The following is a 19,706-nucleotide window of genomic DNA, read 5'->3' as shown; positions in this document are numbered from 1 at the left end:
CCAAACCTTCTTGCAAGAATTTGATGTTAAGGAAATGAGCTATCTAAAAACACTGGCTAAAACCAAATACAGTGCTGCATGTAAAAAAATAGTTTCCTTATACCTCTCCCTCTATTCCCGCCACCCCACCCAAACCCTGGTCCTTCCTAAGTTGTTTTAAGTCCAGCAACTACCACCTTTGATCTTGTGGCATAGGACTACGAATGTGCTAGTGTGTGCAAGTGCTGTAAAGGAGTCAGGTTTGTATTAAGATGCGATTGAACTCCATCTTTAGAATATAATTAGCCTCTGCTAAAATCAGTCTATCAGGGAGGAGAAAGAGTGTTTCAGTTGGGGTTAAATGCAATATTTCAAATGAAATTTAAATGGATTTTGAAGTTTAAAAGTGTATCTTGCTTGAATGTATCAGTGTGTGCAAGATCTTTGGTCTCCTGGGAAATACCCACAGATCAGCACATTTCCTATTGTAGCATAAACATGGAATCTAGCAGCCTACAGTAAATGAAGCACCAAGGTGGGTGGTAGCTTCATCCACCGTTAGGCTGTGTTAGCTGGAAGCTTCTCTATTGTAGGTTTAGTTCAAATGCTTTAGGCTGCAAAGTTACTAAATTATTTTTGACTTTCTTTGGGTTTTGAACACATTTCAGCATAGAATTATCTACAATATGCTTTTGAATCATACATGAAACAAATGCAGACTTTGAATTGTATGTTTTTCTACCTTTTAGATGTATTCTTATATACATAAAGAGAATCAAACGATGAAAAAAGTACTTGAGTAGAATGCAAAATCCTCTCCTGTAGGTAATTTTTGATATTCAGACCTGTTATAAAATTTTCCATATTCTTTCTTTTTACCTACTGCTCCTCTCTTGTTGCATCTTTTTTCCCTCCTTAACAGTATAGCAGCGTATCCCCCACCCCACCCCCTTCTGTCTCTTTTTCCTGGGCAGGTCAGGATCTGACCATCTGCGGTGTTTTGTTCAGTGTAAGTATTTGGGGAAGAAAACTTCTTGGATGCTCCAGTTCATACCACAGCTCATTTGTAAACATCACGAGAGGCTGCTACCAGCTGCTGCTTTACTGCTGTCTGGCTGCGCTGGATCACTTTGGGTCTCCCTGGTCATAGCTCTGGAACAGAGATGTCAACCCTCGTGGCATGGTAATTAGACAAGGAACATCCCTGTCTATATTTCCTGTGCATTTTTCTGTTCCCGTTCTGATAGTGGTAAATGTCTTGGGAAAAGCTCTCTCTCTATAAACCTCATCTTCCTTAGAGTTTTTATTTTAAATAATGTAAATTAGTAATACCATAGCATTTGTGATGTTAGGTCTCATCTCTTTGACAGCAGTTCTAGAGTAAAAAACTCTGCATTGTTTCATTACTAGCGGTGTGTGAACTTCAGATTGTTTGGAGTTCAGGTTTAGATTAGGTGAGCATCCAAAAAGCCTAGGCTTACCTCAGATTTACAGTTCAGAAGCTTTAAAATTGCAATTACTATTCAGGGGAGCATCTGTTCTGCAAGCTGAATTTCATTGCATGGTATTAAATTTCTGTACAGCACTGGGGAAAAAGAGTTCTACAAACTTATATCTTATCTAGTAAGGAGGTCTAAAACTTTAGACTGGTTTTACATAGAAAATGCAGCTAAAAGGTTATATTTACAAAGCTGTGTAGAAAACCAGATTTTTTTTTTTAAGAAAAATCATTATGGTCAGTCCTGACAAGAATTTAATCCAGTGTTTGCGATATTGATGATTTCACATTTGTGTTTTGATCCTCGCTGGAACTTGAAAGGAAAAGATGCCACAGATTAAAAAGGAAGGTGCTGTGTGGGAGTGTTTTTTTCTTTTTTTTTTTTTTGACAATTTGGTTCCTGCTTCTCTCTAGCAATTATGAAGGTCTGCAGGAAGCAGATTATTTTATCCAGATTGCAGAAGTATATTTGCTACTAAACACATGTAAACTGATTGGAGATGGGAATGCTTCTAGCTACAGATGAGTATCTAGGCAGTTAGCAAAGATGGGAAAGGTTCTAGCAAAGACATACAGAATTTATTAAGCTTCTGGTGTCATGGCTGTGTTTTTATCTGATTGCCTGACCTTGGCTTGGCTTTCATAAGAAATAAAATTGCATTTTTTTTCTCAATTTATTGTATTTAGACTTAGAGGCAATATTTTCAGCCTCAGGATTTTGGTATTTTGTAAAATTTAATGCATATGTGGTGTTCAAAGCTGCTGGGGGGATTCTAAGACTCAGTCACAGAACCTTGGAAATGAAGGCGTGGAAACTGAAGTGATAAGGGCATACACACAGATCTGCAGTGGTTCAAGAATGTAGACATGGGAAAATATGATAGGGTAGAGGATCTCCATCTGTGAAGATGGCAGAGAGAGGGAGCTGAAAAAACACAGATCATGAACAGGAGGGAGGAATAAAAAAACAAAGTAAACCAGGCTCCACAGTGAAATATAGGAATAAAATGAACTGAAAGATGGAAGTAATAGAAGTGATGGAGTCATAATACGGAGTTCTGAAAATGTAGGAAAGTCATTACAACATAGGCATGGGAATATAATGCATCAGCATATGGTTATATGTTTCATATGTGCAACAGCATATTCATATGTTTCATATCGAAGTTAGTGGAGGTTTGCTATCAGCTTCAGTAAGTAAATAAATAAATGTAACAAACCCTTGTAAAATCATAAAGGTTTTATTGGCATGAATCAAAATTAAAGCTTTATTCATGACTACTGTGAAAATGCCTATTATTTCAAGTGAAACTCCAACCTGATACTTTTTCATTCACTGTTTTTTGTGTGTGTGATTTTTTTTTTTTGCATATTATTTAATTTTATTGGTGGTTAAATTTTTAGTAGTACTATTTTAGAATTCCTCAGCATGTAAAACAGAAAGGCTTTAGAGGAATAAAACACCTTGTGTTTATTAGATAGGGAATAGAATATAGTAAATTATAATTAACATGTTTAGGAAACCTTACCTAAATTGTCTCTTCCATGAATCTTAACAACCTGATTTCAATCTTTGAATTGCAAAGTGAAGGCCATTTCTTCTTCATTTGGGAACCTCCAGAAATCCTAGTTTCTCTCCGGTTTCTCGTACCTGTGAACCTCATTATTGAATGCTGTCCTCAGCAAAGCATCACTGAACTCTTTTTAATGATATTTACTATCCAGTATTTCCCAGTTGTCTTTATTTTTCTGTTAATATCCATTTCCCACCACCTTGCTCACTTGCAAATGAGTTGTCACATTGTACATTGTTTTTCCACCTCTACTTTCACAGCCCCCTCTTAACTTCCCAACTCACCTAATCCAAACTTCATTAGGACCTTGTCTTCAGCATGGTTAGAAGCATTTACCTCTTCTCCTATATTTCTCATCTGTGCATCTTCTATCTTGAGCCATGCTTTATCTTCCATTTCTACCTTGCACAAAAGGCTGTAGGCACAGTTTCCAAGATTTTCCTGTCTACCTATCTTCCATATGGTCCTCTATAGTTGCCTTTCTGTTTTCATATTAAACATTGCAGGGGATTGTAATGCCTATCTGAGATTTTACCACACGCCCTTCCTAACATTTTACTCTGTTTTCTGTGTCCTGTTTTTCCTCTCAAAGGGGGACTGATTTTTCCCAAATCATTTTCCTTTGCCCTCTAACACTAATATTTCACTAAAAGGAGTGTATTAACCTTTTTTTTTCCTTTTTTTTTTTCCTGGTCTTGTTTTTCCATAAGATGCAGAGAAAATACTATTTAATAATGTAACTCAAAAAGTCACGTTCCAGTGTTGATGGACTATAGCAGGGCTGTGAATTTGTGGACTCAACTGTTAGAAGCTATTGCAGCTACTGCTGGAGGAAGAAAACCAGCTGAATATGCACACCAAGCACAGGGTAGTAGCCTGGCAGCTTCTTAGCTGTCCCAGTTTTCTTCCAATAACCTGGGCAGGTCTTAGAGTATTTGAAGTACTGGCAGGGTCCTGCTTTCTTGGTAGTTACACAAGAACTAGCCAGAATATTCATTCAGACTTCTTAGAGGGCTTTTCCTGGAAGCTGAGCCCCTGTTACCTAAGGATCTTATGCCAGGGCAGCAGCAAGATTGTCCTGTACCTTCCTCCCACTGTCTCCTGCCCCTGCACACCTGCATTTAAATCTGCTCTGTGATTTAGGCATGTATTGCATTTGACAAGTCCCTTATTTTATCTCTTAAGTAGCATATGCAGTGGCTTTCTGTGAAAACCCTACAGCTGTCTGGTATGTGTAGTTATGGAAAGAGAGCCAGTTGCTTTTACCGTCTGCTTCTTCAAGCAAGTATTTACTTAAAAGTGCTGTGCCATGAAACAAGGGGAGAAAATGAAACTCAAGCTTCTGTTAAAGGCATAGATAAACCTGTTACAGCCAATCTGGGAGAGTCATGGTTTCACAGTTAGATCCTCCTAGCTCCTCTGACAAAATGTACCTCAGCCAGGGGGGATGTTAGCAGAAGTTCCTTTTTGGTGGTGGTGCTTGCATATGCTGTGAATGGGCCTTACTGTGAAGCAACTTCTGGTCCCTTTAAAGAGCTGACAATGGATGCCTGCAAAACTGCTAGTCACTTTTAAACATCTTGGCTTTCTTTAAAGTAGAAATAATTTATACATTCTTAGGTGGCTGTTCTTTAGCACTTGCATCTGCATACATCAGCCTTTCAAAGTCCAGGCTCTAAAGGCCTGGGAAAGGGCAGCTGTTGTTAGATCAACTGGTCAGAACTTCGGCAAGAAATGTCACAAGGCATCGGCATTAACTCAGCCAGCTTTACTTGTGAGTGGCAGGGAGGAGTTGCGCCAGTGAAGGAAGTACAAAGGGAGAAGGTATTTGCAAGCTTTGCTTCTCTCAAAATTAATTCCAACTCAGTTCAGGCTGTAATTAAAAACCTACGGAAAGTGCAAAATGGTCATAATAGTTTTCATCAAATAGCAAGTTTGTTGTTCACACAGACATTGAGTTAATGCCCCCTCAGTGAGGAAGAATTGTGCTTTCTATTCAAGGGGCAGTTCTCTCCCAATGTTGTATATACTTCCAATATACTCTGTTTTTCAAAAACACTTGCTTTTGCTATAATTTCCTTTTCCTCGCTAAATCTGGGCAATAAAGTCCAGTAGTAATATGCTGCATGTGCTCTGCTTGGGTTTGGTAATCTTTCTATTCCAACTTGTTAGTCTTTGGTTACCTAACTTGGGGTCCCACATGGTGGGAAATAATGCAACAGAATCCAAACATGTATAGCTATGCATCTGTTTTGTACCCAGTCTCCTCTGTCATGCTATATCAAACCCGTGTAGTAACTGTACTTCTATCAGAGAAAGACAAGAATGAGGAAGCAAAGGACAGGTGGGAGTTCTGTATCACTGTATTTATCTGTATTTCAAGCTTTTTAAACCATGCATTCAGTCACATTGAACATGAGGACCGGTTGTCTCCATGGCAATATAAGAACCATATTATTTCAAACCTCCTATTGAAATAGCTGCTGTTTTCAGGCTTTACTTGCAGTGCTTGTGGCTGAATGCCCTGTATTTCAACTGATAATAAATAAATAAATAAAACCAACAACCCCACAGAAAAAAAAAAAACAAAAAAAAAACAACAAACCATCACCAAAAAGTAAATTTCCGAAAGCACACAAATAGAATTACAGTCCACCAGTAGTATTTCCTTACCTGTTCAATGTTTAGCATGAATTTTGAGTGATTTATGTTGCAGCATATTCCCAAGGAGAGGAGAGTGGTGATAGAAATAAAATATAAAAATCACCTTGAAAACAAAGGTTGTTACTTTAAAGCTTTGTGTTGAATGTTTGACGTGTAAAGGGAAGGCTGTTGGTGATTTTTGTTTGTTTGTTTGTTTTTTGTTGGGATCAGAGAGGGTACAGGGTTCCCTCTGTTGGGTTCCATGAGAAAGCATGACAATTTTTACTGGTTCTGTCAATGTGTATTTGGTATCTTAAAGTAGAAGGAATTGGAAAAAATAATCAGCAAGCTAAATATACTAGTTTCAAAAATGACCTTTACCAGTTTTTGAAGTGCCAAAATGAACAGTCGATAACAGCTGCTATAGAGTATGGCCCCTTTCTTTCTATTTTAAGGTAGTAGTAGAAGGTTGGAAAAAGGAAGAACAACTAACAAGGTTTTATTTTTTATTCTAATTCAGTTCATTAGGCTTCAGAATAAGAAATAGTTTGTGGTTTCCTAGTTGCTGGATGTTCTGTCGTGCATGTTGTGAATTTTGTCAAAATTTGAACAGGGTGATATTTGCTTAATCTCTTTCCTTCCTGTAAAGAAAGTGACATTCGTGGGATGTGAACAACTTGAGACTTGATTAGCTTTAATTGCTCGCTTGGCTTTGAAAGCAATACGTACTAAATTTGATTTTAGTTCGACATTAATGTTAGCTGTTAATTTTCAAAAATGGATATGTTCTAAATATTAGCCTACCTGACAGGGCAAATAGCTGCACTGCATTTTTGAGGCTTTTTCTTTATTTGTTTGTTCTTTTGCTTTAATATCCGTCAGTAGCAGACTTTTTATTTTTAGTTTTTAAATAACAATCCTTCAACATCTCCCATAGAAAATAGAATTAGGGAGTAGGTTCCAGAGTGTGTGATTATGAGTAAAAATATATCCTTTCACTTGATGCATGGACTGAAATACGCTTCGTGATATTTAATAATTAAGTGTATATTGTCCTAAATTACATCTAAAAATGTTAATACAATTAGATCCATCTCTCTTAATCTCTAACCATTTTAGCTTTTTGATTTGTTTTTAATTTGTATAGAAAACTTGGTATTTATTGATAGGGTCTGTTGAAAGCATAATTACTGAACTATTTCAAAAAGACAGCTCTGAACTTTGTGGGACTAAAAATAAATCAACACAGATAAAGCTTTTACTTTAGATGCTGGATAAATTATGGATTCAGTTCAAAGTAATTGATAGTAAGCGTTTGTTACATATGGAAAAAGTAGCTATTTTTGTCTTAGTAAAATTAGCTGCAGTTGGAGAATCTGACCATCATACTGTATTTCAGTTACAATTTGTAAGTTAACAGTAGTTAGACAATCTTAAAATAGGAAGAATTTACATGAATAAAATCATATGAAGAAGACAGCTTTAAAAAGTAAATAATAAATTTTGTAAGGAAGGCTGAAGGAAAATATATTTGTAAGCCACCCATATGTAGGTAAATGTGTCTGTATGATACACGTTAGCTTGTGATTCTTGAGGATGAATGTTAAAGGAGGTCAGTGCAGCTCTTTCCCTTCTCTGAAATTTCCAGAATACTAAAAAGAAAATTAGATGCTCTTGTTACATGTAGAGGGAAAGGAAGCTGAATGAAAGGAACCAACAAGCTGGTCTGAGATTAATTTTGTTTATATTATACATTTGTTTGTATATTTTTTGTAAAATAACAACAAAACAAGCAAGCAAAAACACATTGTATGATAAAGTTGAGGAAACAATGTGTTACAATTAAGTTTTTGAAAATGTTTGCAAGCCAGGCTTAGTTAAACTTTAGTGTGCCTGTAGTGAACATTTAGAGAATTAATTAAATACCCTAGGGCCTGGTCATAGAGGAAGTCTTGCAGAAACCAAAGGGAAGACTTTTTGTTTAGGAGAGCTCTGTGGAGAGAAAGGTCTGCGTGTGGTATTCTGTGGTATTTCTTTTAATGAGCAAAAATCGCTGAAGAGCAGCTATATCTAAGCAGTTACAGCACAGACTACAGCTATATTTACACATTTTCATTAAGCATGATTGTTATGGTTGATAGTTGGACTCTTTATAAGGCAGAAATATTTTTTTTTCGAGGGCCCCATTCCTCAAAGGTTAGGTTCTCATATACTGGATAGGTTTGTGTGGAGTATGATTAATATCATCTAATTATCTTTATTCTTCTCTAATTATTTTAATGTAACAAGCAATTCTAATATCCCCTAAGTGCTGTGACAGGCAATCTCATTACTTTTCATCAGGCTTGTTTGCAGAGAAATTAAACAGCAGCGGAAATACATAAGACCAAAGAAACCAGAAGTTGAAGTATGCAGAGCAAGGAGTCAGATGCCGAAGAAGTCATGAACCAACCTTAAGAATAGGATTTGTTAATATAATCTTTAGTTTATTTTTTGCTACTTCTTGAAGACTAGTGACTAATCTTACTTGAGGAAAAACTGAAGTTCTTACAGCTCCAATAGAAGAGATTTTGGAAAATATTCAGGAAACTTGGTAATAGTGAAGATGCAAATGTATTCCTTTATCTTCTTTACCCTTTCTCTCTCTCAACCATTCTCTCTCAACAGTTACCCCTTTTTTACTTCTCATTTGAATGTTTTCTCTCTTTTTCCCTCTTCAAGAGGGAACATCCTTATTACCCATATTTTGTATAACCTCTCCCATCTTCCCATTACATTGTTGTTTGCTGCCATTAGTCTATTATTTTATTCACCTTTACTTTTCTTCATGTTCTTCTCTCTTGGGATACCTTTTTAGTAAGGTGCTGTAACGCTCTCTTTCTGTAAGTGCCAATGTACGTTTTCCTGACTACAGGAAAGGATCCAGGAAGGGCTGGTGGTGCTGAGACAAACTCACAGTGAAACCACGAATTGCTGTTTTATATTTTGAGTATGAACTATTAGCCTTGATATTTAAACAGTTTCATAGTGCCCGAAGTCTGATCGTGCCAACTGTTGCATGCAGTTGCGACTGGCCTATTAGACTGAACTGACGTGACATCCATGTTGTTATTCTTGTGTTTGTATAAATTGGAGTTGTTGTGAGCTAAGAGATGTCAGGGTCAAAAGCTCTGATGGGAGGAGAATTTGCACTGCTACTGAGAGCAATGAAGAAACCTTATTTACTCTCCTAGTTTGATTTTTCTCTCTCAGCTGATTTTCAGTAATACTGAGCCATTCAGCGTTCGGTGATATGAACTCATGAATATACCTAGTTAGTGAAATCTCAAGTCTCAGGCCCTTTAGGAGGTGTGCAAGAAAGGTTGAAACTGGCAAACAAAACAGAAGCAGCGAAGCAGCACCTTACCCTTCTCTGATGCCTGTTTGTACTGCTTGTTGTTTTCTGAGGCAATTCTGGTCAGTACTTGAGGCTTGTCAAAGCATACTGAGGTATGGCATGTACTGATTCATTTAAAAGACATAATGAAAATGTCTCTTTGGATGTAGGAAACTGCTTATGAAAAATCATTGTGTTAACTGTGGGTCTTTGATCTGTGATACAAATTCCTCTTCGTACATCTTAACCAGAGCAGTGTTCCCTGGTGCACAGTATTCTCAAATTAATAAATAAAATTAAAAGTTATAATTTAAATTCATAGCTTGCATCAGCTTATGATATGAGAAATAGTATTTCAATGAATAATCCAGATTTACCTGTCAGAGACAGAAGACCCATACTGAGACTGCTTTAATCCTTTCGGTAATTGATTCCAAAGTCTCTTCAAGTACCTGCCTCAAATCCAAATGATGTCTTTAAGTGCTGAGTTTGGTGTGATCCTTAAATTCTTTGGAAGATACGGGTTCCTTTGGAATTCAAACATTTGTTGACGCTTAAATGGTTTGTTTATTGTAAGAAGTGTTTTATTTTAAAAATGTTTTGTAGTATGTAACACCTATATACTCAGTGGAAAAGTTAGTACATACAGCACAGAATTACAGAATTCCCATCCTTCCTGTCTTCCCTTTTCCCCTCCAAACACATACTTGCGTGTTTTCTTATATGCCCAACAAAAGGCTAGCCTTTTGTTTCTGTTGTTATTGCTCTTAGGTAGCTTTGCTTTGCTGAAGAAGAAAGAGCTAGGAGCAACTTGCTTGGCTGGAAAGAAGTTAGTGCTGTCAGTGGTGATCTGTAGCTGTGCATTAGGGTCAGCTAATGCCAGGGCATCGCAAAAAGTTGAGGGGGCGTTAACAAGGTATATACACATCGTGAAAAAAGACAGTCATTAGGGAGGAGTCCTTGTTCTGGGAGGTTGGATCGTGTTGCCCAACCATACTTTACAAGTGAGGAGTGGAAAGAATTGGATCATCATCTGTCTATTCAAAGAACAACTAAAACAGGCAAAATACCGGTTCTCCATATAGTTACTGTTATACTTTAGTTAAATAACCAGCACATTGCTCTTTTCAAATTGTTTGAACAAAGGCATCTTCATGTATCTTAAAAAACCTTTTGAATGGTGCCAAAAAGCTAGTGCACTTTGGCAGAGGCTGTCCCTGAAGGGGATGAAGTCCTCTTTCTTTGTTAGTAGTAGGCAAATTGATGTACTCACTCAGAGAGACTTCATAAAGGGTATTGGGAAAAACAACCCAAAACACAGAAGTTAAACCAAAAGTAGGATTTCTACCTGGCAAATTATGTTAATAAAATTTAATACATGCTTTAAAAATAGAGGAAAAATTATATTTAATATGCAAGTAAAATGCTGCTAACAGACTCAGTTTTTAGAATTTACTATAAAATGAGCAGTGCTTTGTATATTTCTACAAAACACTATAATTTCCTAAAACTGATTTGAGTGAAGTATTTACAGCTATAATGAATACTGCACTGAATACTGTACTGAATACTGAAGTATTTACATTAGTGAATAAGCTCTGTGTAATTATTTTAGTAAATTCAAGGAAGAGATGCTTTTTAAAAACAGAATTTTGTAATAGAATGCTGATACTGGATGTAGCTTAAAAAGCAAGAGCTTTTTCATCATATATCTCATGGATGGGGAGCATAGTACATGTGATTCTTTCAGTTCTTAGTAAAGGATCTTAATAAGTTCACTGTGTTTACTTGAAAAATACAAAATTGTTATTTTCTGATGTAATGGACAGTAGTAGCAATATAGTATTTCTTTTCCTTAATTAAGACAAGCCCTTATATATTATATTATTTAGTATTTGTGCTAATGAAGCCATTTTATTTTTTAAGCCCTTTTCCCTCTCTGTGTTTAACTGGCCTTCATATCATATTTGTTACTGTATAATTGTAGGGAGAAAAAGCTTTGACATATTCCCAAACATACTGGATTATTTATATAGATAAGAAGTATTAATATTTGCACTTGTAAAAATATTTATACCATGTGCATCATTTGCACTGCTCCTAAGGTATTTGTGTGGCACTCAGGTAGGCTGGATGTTTGTATATCTACCCCTGATTAAACAATTCTTCAAAGGAGGACTAAAAATTTTGCTGGCAGGAAAACATTATTGTGCCAATTTAATATCATTCTTCTAAAATCCAACACAAACACTCAAAGCATAAAATGGCATATTGCTGATAGCTGGGTTGTTCATCATCCTTTTCACTCTTCAATGCTGCAGTAGTTACTGTGGCAGATTTTAAGGAAAAATCCAGTAAGCAAGGCAGCATCGACAATGTGCTGTAAGAGAAGTGTAGGCAAGGGCCAAAGCTGACTAGAGTAGTTAAAAAATATAAAATCCAGGAGAAAGTTGTCAGACCTTTTTGGTTCATTAAAGGTGACCTTAATTGCTGGCTTGCATCGTTCGTAGAATTGGGACTGGAATTTGGAGCAACTCTTCTGATTAGCCCAGTGTGGTAGTTTTCAAAAGCCATTAGGATGCTGCCCTGTTATCTCTGTACAGCGCTCTTGTTTATAGACCTCATCGTGCAGGAACTTGCCTAGGACTAATGTGGAAAATAGCAGGCACTGTCTGTATCTGGGTTAGTATTCCCCTTCACGGTGTCTTTGACAAGTGGACCTTAAAAACCCAACCTCCTGTTGACACCAGCAGTATTTGTAATGATAAAGTGTATTTCTTCTTCAAAGAAATCCTGAACTGGTGGAAGAAATTTAGGATATTCATTTAGAGCCAGTTAAGCCCAGACAGTCTGATCTTTCTTAGTAGTCAGTCATGCAAATATCTTTACTTTCTCAGAGCAGCTGTTGAAAGATGCGTGAATGTGTGCTTAATGTGCAGCGGTTTTGGTTAGCAGGTCAAAATGAATTCATGTGGCTGTGATGAAAGAGGTGGCTTGCACTATTTTGCATATTGTGGGTAGGCAGATAATGGTTCTCTACAAGACATGATACCAGAGATGTTAAACCGTATTAAGAAACCCCACATATGTAGCTGGAACGCAGTTTGAGCTTAGCTGAGCACAAAGAATGGGTGATGTGCTGCACTCCTAATGGAGAAAAAGAAGGGAGCCTGAATATTTTTCAAACAGGGGAAAATAGTATGTAAAACACTAAAAACAAAAACGTAAGCCACACACCTATGCACACACAAAAAAGCAAACAAAAAAACCCTAACAGCACCCCCATTATTGTCTTGTTCTATGTATGTAATTCTGTATGGAAACTTCAGATGAAGTTACAAGAGATGTTTTTTTCTGTTCAAATAGCTTATTTGCTATTCAAATAAATGAGAAAAGTCATTGGTAAATGAGAGAAACTTAAGAGGGCTCTAGAGCTGAGTGCAGTAAAAATCATCCTCTTTTACTTCTAAGAAAGTCAGCTCTTCTAAGGAGGAATTAAATAGAGCTATACTGGATGTTCATCAGTCTGCTTGGCCTAGTGTCAGTATTTACTGCCTGTCAGTGGTGGTATGAGCACGACAAAGAGAAGACTGTGCTGGTAATAAACAGAATTACCCTCTGTATTTGAGAAATATGAAGATGATGTGTGAACCATGCTTAATAATGGATGTGTGCACATTTAAGATAAAATGATGCTAGCTTTCAAAATGTTGACAAATGTGCCACTCTGAAACCTGCAGGCTCTACCTGCATTACTTTTAGGCAGGTCCTGAAGATAGAATATGAGCTTCCGCTTCGATGGAAATTCAACAGTGAGCAATTTTGGATACAGAATGAATTAGAATAGAAAATCAAGTAGGGCTTTTGAAGTTTTTCACAGCACTGATGTATTTTCACGATGAATTAGAATATTTTGCTCTAACTTCTCTTATTGCACTCTATATTAATAATTAAAATCTAGTTGCAATAATACAAATTTTCAAAATTGATTTTTGAAAAGTTGATTTGAGTCTTCAATAGGCAATAATGTGTTAAAATCATAATAAGAACATGGTTTAATCTAAATGTTCTAGTATTTTTAACAAAATACTGTGGATAAAATTTCGTTTTTAAAAAAATGCACATTCTATTAATTGAAATCTTCTAATAGAGAAATCCATCCGTGTAGTTTTGGACAATTCCAAATACCTTGGGCATAATTCCAAGGATTGGTTCATTTGCTAAGGCCAGGTTGTGCGCTGAGCATGATGGTGTTTGCAGTGTGCTGCCGCATCTTGTCTGAGACTTTAGATTCAGATCTAAAAGGCAATCTAGCAACAGCAGATTAAGTTACTAGTTGCAGTAATGCAATGTTTAGTGGCCCTTACTAATTAAAGGACTTAATTAAATTGTTCTGTGAGAGGTCAGCACTATGTCAGCTCTTCCTTAACATCTGGCTGCTTGAGCAAACCACTGGTAGATACATTTTATGCACCGGTATATGGCATGGTTCCCCTTGCTGTCAGTTTCTTTAGTTTTTTCTGGTTCTGTCTTTTAGAGTATAGCAATAAAAAACAGGCATGGACTTGTCTCATATGAAGGGCTCTGATGGCACCCATTCCGTATTGGAAGTTCAAGGCAAAAGATGAGGTAATGTGGCTTGATGTAATCATAAGCTACAGTTTTACTGTAATCATGTACAGTTTTAATGTTTATTTGCTGTAAACAAACAAAAAGGGATTAGCATGTGTCATGTCTCTGGAGTGTTGGTCTTTTGCATGGGGTCGGTAACAATAGATTGCTAACAGCTTACTGGCTACTTGCATGACTTTTATTCAGAGTTCAAGTAGGGTTTTGCCAGTGACGGAAGAGTAGGGTTTTCCTGCATTTGTTCAGTCGCCGTGGAGTGCTCTTGCCATTGTGCAATCCCAGGTAGTAGAAGATTTCTTCTGAAAAACTGCTTTTGAATTCGAGGATGCCAACATGCATTTATACTGTTCCCTCTGAAAGTATGGAATGTTCAGGGTAGTGTTTGTGGGTCTATTTTAAAAGTCATGCAACAAATTCAAGGCCTCATCAATAGAAAGATGTGAGAATTTCAGTGGTACTTAAGTATATGCTAACACACCTGCACCCAAAAGGGCAACCCCCAGTCATCTTCCTTACTTTTTGACCTGTAGTTTCCTGGGTGCTGCAGTTTGGTGTTACTTTGGTTGAATCCGTCCTAACGTGATCACCAGGGAATCCATCAGCTGTATTAAGTGCTGTTTGGATCTGGAAGCTTGGTGAGGTGGTGTTGAACTCTGCAGGAATGTAAGATGGATGTTTGCTCACAAAGCTGCTAACGTGTAGATAGCACTACATTTCACCCAAAGATTATGAATCAGCCTGAAGAAGGGCCTGTGTGCCTAAAAGCTGTTTTTCTTTGAAGTTATCAAGTTGCTCTAATAAAAAATAATAATAATAATAAAAAAATCTATGAATCTTCCTTGTGTAAAGGACATCAGCCATGGCCACAGAGCCCGAAGCCTGGCTGAAGGAGGAGGAAGATCCAGTATGTCCTCAATAAAAGGAAGCCAAAAGCAAAGAGAACTCAGTTGTTCAGTGAGGGTTTCTTAGGAGATAGCCTTCAGACAACCTTTCTCAGCAAATGCCTATGGCCCCTACAGGGACTATAGGTACCTGATAAATCTGTATCTTTTGAGAGACCATTGTATGTTTCCACAGAGAATAGTCTTGGCTACCTTTACCACTTAAAGTCCCCCTCTAAATCCATCTCCTTTGAAGACCTTAGCATAAAACTTGTGCTGCAAGAATTTGCATGAGAATGACCAAAATGTAATTGATTTCTAATGCAACCTTTTCATAATCTGGACCTGCATGCACACCAGATGGGCTGAAAACCTGACCAAATTTCACAATCAGTTTTCACAGGTAAAATCAAATTAAATGTACAAACAGAAATTTTAAATATTTGGACAGAATTTCTTTAGTGAGATTTTAGAATAAAGGAGAAATGTTTTATGCAACTTTGCATGACAGAGATGTTTTCCACTTTTTAAATAGTTTGCTGTTTATCGTTATATTCTTCTTCATAGTGTGCCTTGCACATCTTGCACATTAAAAATAGATGAACAGAGAACTCATCAGATGAGCTAACCAAAGCCGCAGATGGCTAATACAGAAATCTGCTAGTCTCTCAAATCTGTGTTGGACGATTCTGTGTGAAAGACACTGCCTTGAAGCTGGAGGTAACTGACGTTAACTTCAGAAGTTTACTGATATTAACTGACATGGATCGTGTTTGGTTTTTACCAGCGGATTTTACATTTGTACAGGAAAAATTTCTTTAACATCATGCATGTTAAAAAAGTATTTTATAAATCACATACAGATTTGATTACAGGGAAGCTAATGTAGATTTCATTGCTATTGTGATGGTTCATTCTTTTATGCACCAAGTCTGTAGAGCCTGCTTCTGAATCAGGTTGCTGGCCTTGGTCATGTAGAAGTCTATTAGAAGACTTCATGCCTCCATGGGGTCTTTGTGTCCCTGCCACACAGGCACATCCTCACTTGTAACCTGCCTTCCACAGAGCTGTCTGGGCAGCCACAGTCTTTATCTGCACTCTGGATCTGGCACAGATAGGAAATGGAACCAGAGGAGACAAAATGCTGCCCAAAAAAGATTACTTTTTCCTAGGACTTTATCACAACTTGGTGAAAACTTATTAGTTTGGCCATCTGTTGAAAGAGAAGGGTGATAAAATAATTGAGTTGTCATGATTTTTGGAAGTTACGGCCAAATTATTGATTGTTGACAGCAGGTGCACTAATATGAGATGCATGAATTTCCTCAATTAGTGAGGGCTCTTTTGAGAAGGAAATTACTTTAAAGCAAACTGCTGTACAGATTGATTTATTCTACAGTGATTGCCCAAGAAAATGTTCCTGCTTTACTTTCAACACAAGGTAGTTTTGGTAGTTTTCCTGTCAGTTAAAATAGTGCCTGGCATTTCCTCTGTCAGTGTTTTCACCATTCCCTAGGGTATCAAAGACATGCCATACATGAAGATGGACCCCTTGACAGAACAGTAAAATTCACTGATGAAACTTGTTGTCTGAAAAGGCTGAGCGAAGGTACTCTGCTCAAGGAAGTAAATCTCTTAGCCTACAGTCCAGTGAAAATGCTTGTAAAGGAGCTTCTACATTACAGAGTGTAGCACACTGTGGTACATAGCTGCTAACTTGAATCTCAGAAACAATATAGTCACGTTAGGTCTGTGTGTTGTAGGAGCACTGCTAGCCCCAGTGCCTTTTCATATAATCACAGAATGACATCTTTCAAATCTTGGAACAGTGCGTGCTTAAAACCTGCTTATACAGAATACTCACTTGTGGTTTGGAAGTAAGAAAGGGAAATGATAAAGAACACTGTACTGAGTGGTACTGTTGGCTGGATGTTACTGAGAGAAAGGATGGACGAAATTTGTTCCAACCTACTCCAGAGATAAGAAGGCAACTTTGAAAGAGTTCAGCAAGAAAAGGAGGAACAATTCATTTGAAATTCAGGTTGTATTTGTAGATGTAGATGTACCACTCAACACCCTAAATATCCGTCCCTTTCAGTACATGCCCTCATTCAGTTTATGGAATAAATGTAAAATCCAACACAGAGCTTACAAAACACTCTTAAAAATTCATTTTCTGCAAAGTAGCTATGCCCTTCAAATAAATGGCACACAAATTATCTTTTTTTGTTTAGAGAGAAAAACTTTAAGCAAAAAATGAGAAGGGTAGAAATTATTATTTGCCTTTCAGAGAAGCTATTGTTTTCCTGGGCTGATGGTTTGCATTAAATTGTAGATATGTTCATGTCTTCATTGTGACATGGTCTGTTTTAGTCCATATGAATTACACCCACAGCCTAATATGGCTTTTGGTTTCTGGGGTTCTTCATGTCCTGTTCTTATTCAATTAGTATGTGATGTGTTCATGTGTGTTTTTTGACTGAAAGAAAATGAGAGAGACAAACAAAAAATGCCCTTTAAGAGTTCTAGTCCCTATCCTTAATTTAACTGCTCTTTCTCTTTCTTTCTTTTCCTGAAGATGTTTGAGTAATGTGTGCTACTGCTTTATACACCTCTTTGCTTCCCTGCAGCAAACACACAGTCTCTAGCATTTTAACTGCATGTGAGAAACCGGATTGCTATTCCTGCTGCATTTACTGTACTGCTTCCACCGATACTGCTCTGCTGCCCCCAAGGTCTGAATGACATTGATCTGATGCTCACAGCCTAGACATAAAGCCAGGGAGAGCTGTACACAAATCTCCTGGCCAGTACAAGAAAATCATTAACTCTTTCAGCTTGTTCAGATAAGTAAAGGAACGTAATGAAACTGCAGCTTAGCCAAAATATGGGAAGCATGATAATATTGCTGGGGCAGGGTCTCCACAGAAAAGCAACACAAATGCATATGTCATAAGAAGAAGGTTTTAGAAAGCTGAGTTTGTCTTGCTGTCTGATTGGAAAACAACTACTGCAGTGAGAGCAGTCGTATTTGAGAGCCTTAATGCTAGGTTTGCTGAGCTATGGTAATCTTTCCCATTGTCAAGCTATATATCTTTAATTTCCTTGTTGAAAAGACCCTTCTGGAGAATCATCTCTATACTCTCCATCAGTGAAACAGTTTTCCTGATAAATATTGTATATTTCTTTTGAATCACAATATAATTTATTGATTTATCACTCCGGTGTTGTTTTCCTTGGTGAGGGGTCCTCTTAATTTCCCTGTTGTGCTGCGAGCATAATATATTGAGTTCTGTGCAGCATTATGGTAGCTATTCAGATAGATGCTTTTTCATTTCCTTTTCTCTTCTACCTGAGCTAACATAGGATAGCTTCCTGTGTAGTTTTGCTTGTTAATGAGTCTCTCACTGGGCATCCATTTGTACGTGTTTGACACAGCACCTCATTTGCTTGTAAGAGCCCCATCGCATGAGGACTGGCAGAGCTTTTTATCTGTCTTCATTTTATTTTGTAATCAGGAATATGCCTGCTCAGTGGATTGTTCTAGCAGCTAAAATATGTGCAAGAAATGTGTTTTTCCCTAGTTTTTGTGGGATCTTCTGCTTTGATGGGTAGAACTGGATGTCCCCTTTTTTTTCCTTTTATTTTTTTTTTTTAATGTTGGAGGATTATTAATACTCCTCAGCTGCCTCTCAAAATGTTTTTCTTCAATCAGGGCCAACTCTAACTTGATGGAACAGGTGGTTGCTTAACCAGCAAATTGATTAACATAAAACCCCAGCCAGGCTGTAGCTTCTTATGATTGAAAGACTCTTACTGTTCCTGCCAGCCATCCTTTCCCTTGCTCAGCATTGACCCACCATTTCAGAGAGTGTGTGCAACAGTAAAATAAGGAACATCTCTAATGTTAACCCTGTCTCATCCAAATCACCCGAATTTTTCTAGTAAGTATTATCTGGTTGAGGTGCTGTAAGATTAGGTGGGACCTGCTTTCCATGTCCTGGGAGAAAGCATTTATTTCTTTTGAAGATGATAATTTCTTCCCACTGTTGCCATTGTTCTATTGGGGGTGTGTGTGTGGGGGAATAACCCAACCTCGAAGACGCCCTCCTTGCTGCGGCTGAGGCAGGGAAGGGAAACAGGAATATCGGTGTGGGAAAGAGGTCATATGCATATCTAATGTCCTTTTTATTCCTCAGTAATTTGAGGATATATTTGAAACATCTAGGATACTTAATGTTGGTAAATAGCTGCCAAAACAAAAAGCAACACAAGAAAAGTAGATAATTTTGAAGACTTTTTTTTTTTTTTTTTAATTTATGGCATCATTTTCTTCTGGATGCTAGTGTCTGCATTACTTTCCAGTGAAACATTCTTCCATCACCTGAGCCGGCAGACTGCCCCATTTACTATGTTATAATCCTGTACTCCTGTACTAGCATGACTGTTACTTGTAGAAGCACAAACCTCGTAACTACAGGGCATTATGGGTTCTTTAAATTAGATGTTCTGTATTCTATGTTGAAATCTGTATTTTTGCCCCTTTTATTTGTAGAAATATTTGCTGTAAATCTGTGGTGGATGGTTGTACCAAGATGGATAATTCACAAAGTGAGATTGTTACCAGCTAAAATCCTCATTTTCTGTTTTGACAAAAGTATTGTAATCCCAAGTATTCAGGGTGACCTACTTAAGGAAGATGCAGTTATTATCATACTATTTATGCAGACGTGCAGAATATAAAAGGAGAAATCTGTTATTGTTACGTTATAAAATATTATTTATCTGTTTTTTAGGCAAAAGGGTTTTATCACATACCAGTTAATAGTGTATGCAAAGAGTTCTTTACCAGATGTCTGAAAAATGATCCAAAAATGCTTTGTTCAGAACAAATCTAATGTTGATTGCCACCAAAGTGGGAGCTGGGGCCTCTAGTGTAGTTCAGCCTTTGTAGTCTGAACTAAGGAACTGGCAGCTTGTTTACACATAAATCTACACTGAAATAACAAATTCCATTTAATTTACTTCCTTTTCTTTTTGACTGAAAGTCTTTGGGCAGAAAGATTTTAGCATAAAACTTTTCTACTCAATTTCTGCTTTTTTTTCCTCAAGTTTAAGCAGTTGTT

The 19,706-nt window shown here is 37.2% G+C and overlaps 2 protein-coding genes across 28 annotated transcripts in view; one reads left to right on the top strand and one right to left on the bottom strand.

The window, feature by feature from the left end:
• CTNNA3 (catenin alpha 3) overlaps positions 1 to 19,706 on the top strand; it is a 488,015-nt gene that overhangs the window by 135,453 nt on the left and 332,856 nt on the right. The gene's annotated exons all lie outside the window — the stretch shown is intronic.
• LRRTM3 (leucine rich repeat transmembrane neuronal 3) overlaps positions 1 to 19,706 on the bottom strand; it is a 133,480-nt gene that overhangs the window by 12,487 nt on the left and 101,287 nt on the right. The gene's annotated exons all lie outside the window — the stretch shown is intronic.

Source organism: Anser brachyrhynchus, assembly GCF_964034855.1.
Source record: "Anser brachyrhynchus genome assembly, chromosome: 6".
NCBI lineage: Eukaryota > Metazoa > Chordata > Aves > Anseriformes > Anatidae > Anser > Anser brachyrhynchus.
The sequence above is the reverse complement of the archived record's forward strand: the minus strand, read 5'-3'. Positions and strand labels throughout refer to the sequence as shown.